We start from the raw sequence: 7,662 nt of genomic DNA on the forward strand, positions 1-7,662 counted from the left end.
CGTTTCAAGTCCTTTCTGACCAAAGGACCACCCACCGGCATCATCTCTGACAAGTTCCGTGTCCCTTCATTAGGCATTCAATATCTGACCGTGTCTTCATACTTTACATAATATTTTTAGTGGCTACTTCCTCAGAAGTGGACAACTGATTTCTTCTTCTTAGTTTGCTTTTACTCTGGACACTTCACTTAGCTGAAACCTGTTCTTTTCAGGTGACCCTCTTCGGGCATTTGAAATACCAGTGACATAGCTTCCAGCATCACAGCCAAACATTTGGCATCACAGAAAGATAAACTAACAGAAAAGTGGTGGTCAATGTAATACAGATTATAAATTCTGCAAGTGAAAAAAAATCTTAAAACAAATGTATTCTCAGTCTTCATTTTAAAACAACATTTTCAAAACTACATCGTGTCTGAAAAAGTGAATATCATTTCAAAATTTCCTGTAAGGGAAGCCATTTTAAACCAATATGATAAACTGAAGTATTCTTATCTACTTAAGAAATATTTGCCATGGTTCCATTACATGGCAGACATTATGCTATACGATCACAATTGAAAATTTTTCTTGACTCGACCCAAGACTTATATTCTAGTATGTTAAACCAGTAATAAACAGTTAAACTTTTACTATATATTTTAATTAATCCCCAGAAAATATTTCTATTTTTAAGATGGAGTCTTTTAGATTAAGAGAAAAATAACTTATCCGAGATCACAGAAGTTGCAAAACTGAAGATTAGAAATGACTCCAGTGTATCTGTATGCCTGGCCCACTATTGCAGCACATATATTCTCACATTGAGCTGTGCCTCGCCAGCACAACTGATGTGTCAAGCATGTTGTTTCCCACAGACATTAGACCTGTCTTGTCTTTGTAATAAGCTGTTTTTGTAATTCTGGTGGACTTAAAATATATTTATCTGCAGTTATTATGTTCACCTTTAAATTATTCCCTATTCTACTGTTGAAATAAACCATGCCCTGTTACATGTTACCTTACCGCAGTTTTTCTACAGATAAAAGAGTATGTTTTTCTAGCAGGGTACACTTATTAATTTATTCTTTTTTCTTTCATCATATAGATTATTTATGTTTTTTTAAAAAAACAGTAAATAAACAGTGCCATCTTCTGTCTATGCTTTATTCAACGTTGGTAATAAAAAATTGAATGATTCGGCTAATATACATCAGGGATATTAAATGAAGTAAATTGGAAAACTTGTGATTTTAGCATAATGTACTACAGCTTTGAACACTTGCTTGGAGGGTAATTGTTTGAAAGACTTTCTGGGGCAAGATATGTTTAAAAGAGTGCTGTGGGATTAATGATTTGAAACCTTTGAATACTCATTCAAACAATAGAAGTGGAAGGAAGGAGGCAAGCGAAAGTGATAGAAATAGGTGGCAAGAGGTTGTAATGATTTGTTTGTTAAAATGTTGAAGAGAAATTCATTTTTTGGCTTTTTTTCCTTAACATTTCTACCAAGAGTTAATCAGCTCTACTACAATTACTCAATGTACACCTTCATAAAAATGTGTTTGACAGCTGGAATCTTGCCAAACAATTCTTTTTCTTCTTACGACAATTTGTTCTTTTCATTTCTTTTCTTTTTTGTCACATGGAAAATAGAGATGGGGTTTTAGGTGATATTTTAAGATTTGTTTAACAGGATAGTTTTTATATCTGTGTAGTTCACATTTTCCACCTTAAGGCAAAAGAAAAAAAACAAAATCAAAATCATTATAAATACTTCATTTAGCTAAGAAAACACATTTTTAAAATTATGATTTTTGGAAAAAAAATATTATCTGGTCTGATTGCTTATATTTATTACTTGGATATCAAATGAGAAAAAACAAATAGTGGAAATAATTAAGTAAAAATATTTTGAAATGCTCAATTTTGCCAAAATTGCATTGCATGAGAACATTTCAGTATCTTTTAAAATTGTTTGTGTATTTAATGTCCTTCACTGAGATTTCAGGTTTATAACCAATAGTACTACCAGAAATAAATCAGTAGCTAATATTTAAAAATCTAGACGAGATTTTGTTTATGAGTTTGGGGAAAATGTTTTAAGCCAATAAATGGTAATTCATGTATTAAAACATGTATATGGTGTGGTAGTAACATAATGTATTGTCAGTTTGAGACTTATGAGTGAAGGCGTGGAGTTTGGCCTCTCAATCAGGTCACAGCTTGATGACCTCATTTGGAGACTGTAAAGAGATAAATAGCTCTTTGGAGGTGGGACACATACTCACTCTGTGGGAGACATACTTGTTGGCAAGCCCCATGGAGACAGGCTGATGGCAGCCAGAGTTTCAGAGCTGGAGAGGCCATATGGAGAACCCCTGCCAGTGCTGAGATACTTACAATGCCACTGGATCCACATGATTGCCCACCCACTTGGCTTGTGCTCTTCCTCCATTTGGCATCATTGCATGTGCTCCGTGAGTCTGAAGAGGGCTTTGTATATTGGTATTGGACATATGGGCTAATATTGGATTATGGATCTGATCTGGACTAGGCTGAGATGTTTTCTCAATATTCATTTGCTCTTGTATATAAAGCTCTTTCTTATACACATACTTGAGAGCCTATGAATTTTTTTCTCTAGTCTACTCGGACTAACACATATGCATAAGGCCCCAAAGATATAAAAACAATAATATTAGATGGTACTGTACAATGCTTCAAAATGGTTAGCTTTTGTGAAGTTATTGGCATGTATGATCATTTTGAATATTTAGAAAAAACATTCCTGGCAAGGAAAGACAAATGTTAGGAGGTTAAATCTACCAGGAAGTAATGAGCACTTTTTTAATGTGCAAAGGTAGAATGCTCCCTTGAATTTTGGTTACATTACTCACTGTGTAATTAGCAGTCATGGTGGCAGAGTGTGTTACATTGGGCTAGTCATCACGAGGTTGGCAGTTCAAAACCACCAGTTGCTCCACAGGACAAAGATGAGGCTTTCTTCTTTCATAAATAGTTACAGTCTCAGAAATCCACAGAGGAAGTTCTACCCTCTCCTGTAGAACTTCTGTGAGTCAGACTTGACTTGCTGACAGTGAACTTTAAGTTTGGATGTACATAATAACCTTTCATCAAGTCTTTAAGCTATTTAAATGGTCTTGCTAACTCTTTTCCATTCTAAAAAGGGCTCTCCACAAACATTGTTCAAGCACATAGAAAATCTTTAATTCACATTAATTGTTGATTTTGAATGATTTAAGAATAATCAGTACTTTTTTTTTGGGGGGGGGGGTAAAGGAACTTTATTATGCATCTTAGGTAGATCCTTTCATTCCACTAACAGAAAAGCATTTCTCCATTCACCTAACTATCAAGTTAATACTTTTGATTGATCTATTAAAAAAAAAAAAAGGTCTTTTTACTTGTTCTTGGATGCAATTACGTAGTAGATAGCTCTTCCTCCAGAAATAAAAGCATTCTCTATACTAAAAATCAAGACAGTATACTGCTTAACAGACAGAGGAGGAGGCTAGAGGAGGCTAGATAGAGGAGGCTAAAGTTCCATGACATTAAGGGGGCAACTTGGTACTAGGACTCCCAGAATACTGGGTATTGGAGGTTGAAAAGGGCATTTGGTTTATAGAAAAAATACTAAGCATTTTTACATGCTCCATACATTTTACATGCCTCCTCTTACTATGCTAATATGCACAACTTCAACATGATTTTTGGTTGGAGATAGAAAATATATTATAGATTTTTTATTTAAATTAATTCAATTAACTCAAAAACTTTCACATTTACTAATATTACATTTCCTGGATTTGTACAATTATCTTTTCAGGTTCATTAGTGTCAACATTAAGTATTTAAATTTTTTGTAGATTATCATTATATAACAATATATAAAGTAATATCAGATGAACATTTTCATAAATCAAAAAATATGTGCATGTGTATACGCAGATAAACATACATGAACATAGGTTGGTAGTAGACAGATGATTGTTACTTTTTCCATTTCTTGTGATTATAATCTTTGAATAATTTCTTATATTTTAAATGATATAGCCTAAGCACTAATTGATACTGACATAAATTATTATGAAATTTATAATTATTTTAAGACATATCTGGAAACATCATTTTATGGGGATCCAGCTATTTACCCAATGTCACAAAAGAATACAACATAGGATTAAATGACAGTCCTACTACATGCCAACTTCTGTCTTTTTTTATTTGCTCCAAATGATCAATAAAAGAATATTTACCTCCACAATATAATTTTTTCCTACTTACTGCATTTCTTTGAACTACATTTCTCTGAACCACAACAGTTCATCTAAGGTCATTTGCGAACCTTCTATGGAGATTGCTATCTTATACTTTCCATTAATTCCAATGCACATAATAACATCGACCCTCTCTATATCAGTGGTTCTCAACCTTCTTAATGCCGCGACCCTTTAATACAGTTCCTCATGTTGTGGTGACCCCCCAACTATGAAAATATTTTCATTGCTACTTAATAACTGTACTTTTGCTACTGTTATGAATCGGGCAACCCCTATGAAAGGGTCATTTGACCCCCCAAAGGGGTCACGACCCACAGGTTGAGAACCGGTGCTCTATCTACAAAAACAAATCATGTGTTCTTACACGGTTTTTTGCAATGATCTTGTTCAGAAGTGAATTATTCCAAAGAGTTTAGGTATCAGACCTAGTATATAAAGCTCATTGGTTCACATACCTACAGAGTAAGGTCCAGATTTAATCTCCCTTCAATTATTCCTTATTTTCTTTTGCATTTTGAATCAAAACATTAAATGTAGATAGCATAGGTTAGTATCTAATATATCCTGGTTTGTATCAGTAAGTGCACAGAAACATAGTACTATTCATTTCTTTTTGTATAAAATAGAGTATCAAACTAAGTAAACAAAATTTTCAGGGAAGACATGTAAAATAATTACAACTTTAAAATGAAAATGATTTGCTATTTTCTTGTATTAATGAAGAACTTTAAGAACAAAAACAAAGTCTTAGGCTGGGTTTTCTAGAGACAAATCTATATGAGCCCTGTTCTATTTCAGCATATTGTTCTAGTCACTGTGCCAATCCATCTTACAAATGGTCTTACTCTCTTTTATTGGCCTTCTACTTTTCCAAGCATGATGTCTTTTTCCAAAGACTGATGTCCCCTAATAAAATACCTACAGTGTGTAAGATGAAGTCTTGACATTCTCACGTCTAAGGAACACTCAACTGTTATCCAAGATAGATCAGTTGTTCATTTGGCAGTCCATGGTACTTTCAAAATCTTCATTATGACAAATACCAATGTATACATTCGTCTTCTGTCTTCCTTACTCAGTATCCAACATGCACACAGAGATGAGGCCTGTGAAAAACCCCATGTCTTGAGAGCTTGTTTGGAGGTTCTAGCAGGGGAAGGGCAGCTCCTCGTAAACTCTTGACTGAAGGATGGTCCTCCTTCCCTAGGCGAAGGTCTTCCTCTTCAATGGAGCGCACAACTTCTGGAGGGAAGCACAGGAGCAGTGAGGGAGGAAAGGGACAATGGCCTCACCAGCCAGATGAGCCGAATCAACCCTGGCGACCACTGGGGTGATAGATGTCTTAGCCAGACCTCTGTCTTAGTCAAATCCATAAACCCCTCAGAAACAATCATTGGAGTAGCAGCACAAAGAGGATGGAGGAAAAGGGGTGGAAAGGGAGAACTGATGGCAATGGTGGAAATATAATCCTCCCGCCCACCACCACCCCGGCCTCCCAGGGGGACACACAAAAGAAATGTGGGTGATGGGAGACAGCTGTCTTTGTAAGATATGAAAATAAAAATAATTTACCATTAATCAAGGGGTCACAAGGGTGGGAGGGTGGGGAAGAGAGAGAAAATAAGAGGAGCAAATATCAGGGATTCAAGTAGAAAGAAAAGGTTTGAAAAATGATGATGGAAGCATATGTATGTATACGTTTGATATAATTGAGGCATGGATTGCTGTAAGAGATGTAGGAGTCCCACAATAAAATGATTTATTAAATAAATAAATGGATAGGTAGTTAGCTAGATAGATAAACAATAACCAATACCATGGCTTGGGTCAAGCAGCCTTAGGCCTAAAAGAGACATGCTTACTCTTCAAAAAATTTAAGTGATCTTATACAGCAGATTTACAAAACACAAAGTATCATTTGTCTTCTTACTTCTGCCTCCATCAACATTGTTGAGGTTCTAACCAAGATAAAATCATTGGAATCCTCAATCAATTTTCTATTTATCACGATGTTACCTCTTGGTTCAATTTTGAAGATTTGGTGTTCTTTACAGCCATACTTAAGGCTGCAATCCTTGATTTTCACTAGCAAGTGCTTCAAATCCTCCACAAATTCAGAAGGCAAGTGTAGTGGAATTCTTCAATTTTTTTTCTCACTAACTTTATTATTAACTTTGAGAAATAATTGCATTAAATGGATTTCATTGTACGTGAATAGATTATCATCCAAACACAGGCAGTTTTGTACCTCCAGATACATTTTGAAATTTTTATGATGAATGCAATGCCATTCCCCTCAAATCTGTCATTCTTTTTATAAGCTATATACTTGTATGATTCAAAATTGTCAATATTAGTTCAACTTGCTCATCCCTAAGATACTGTATTCATTCCATTCTGGTTTGAATTGTTTATAATTTATCTAGTTTAATATTTTATACATTACAAGTTCTAATTATTTATAGAGTTTTGTAGTTGTTTCTTCTCATTTTGAGTCATAACTCATCAGAGAATGAAATTCTCTAATGCTTTACTCAGCCTGTGTCATTATGGTCAATTCTATTTTTAGAAGACAATACGTCTTTCCTTATATTCCGTGTGCCTTCTGACCTGAGGGACTTCTCTTCTGGCATGACGTTTTCTGTATCTCAAAATGCTCGACTTCTGTTCATAACGATTTTAATGTCTAATTCCTCAGAAGTGGATAGCCTATTCCTTCTTAATAATATCTTCTTAGTCAGAGAATTCTACCAAAACCAGTTCACCTGAGTGACACTCCTGGTATTTGAAATACCAGTGACATAGTTTTCAACATCACAGCAACATGCAAACTACCACAAGAGACAAGTGAATAAACAACTTCAGCAGAATGTTGATATTTCCACTATTCAGATAGGCGATGTGGTCAGGAATCTTTCAGTGTATCACTAATATGACGCACAGGTAAGTAACATAAGGTTATCCATATCTTCAGGAAAGCATCACAGACCAGAACATGTGTATGTCGAATTAGAATATAATATGAAGGCGAACTTAAAGTGTGCCATATTTTAAGATCTCACTTCAAAAATTTGACAGTAGTAATTGAAAAAAAACCAAAAACTACTGCTATGTTACCAAGTAATATAAATAATTAATTTTTCTATTTTAAACCCCAGAGGAAAAAAGTGTGAGCAGGGAATTGAATAACTGATCCTAATTTTTACTGTTTGTTTTTTTCAGTTTCAAGGAAAATACCAGAAAAATATAGAAACTGCTTTATTTTCTGCTTGAAAAAGAATTGTCAGTGCTTGAGCCGGGTCCGGACCATGCAGCCGCCTCCCCCAGCTCTCCTGAAAGATGGTCTGCTGGACTGTGCGGCCCCTTCCTCTCCCCGCCG

This window comes from Echinops telfairi, unplaced genomic scaffold (assembly GCF_000313985.2).
Source record: "Echinops telfairi isolate 266 unplaced genomic scaffold, ASM31398v2 ScPeMD7_7469;HRSCAF=8507_0, whole genome shotgun sequence".
Classification (NCBI taxonomy): domain Eukaryota; kingdom Metazoa; phylum Chordata; class Mammalia; order Afrosoricida; family Tenrecidae; genus Echinops; species Echinops telfairi.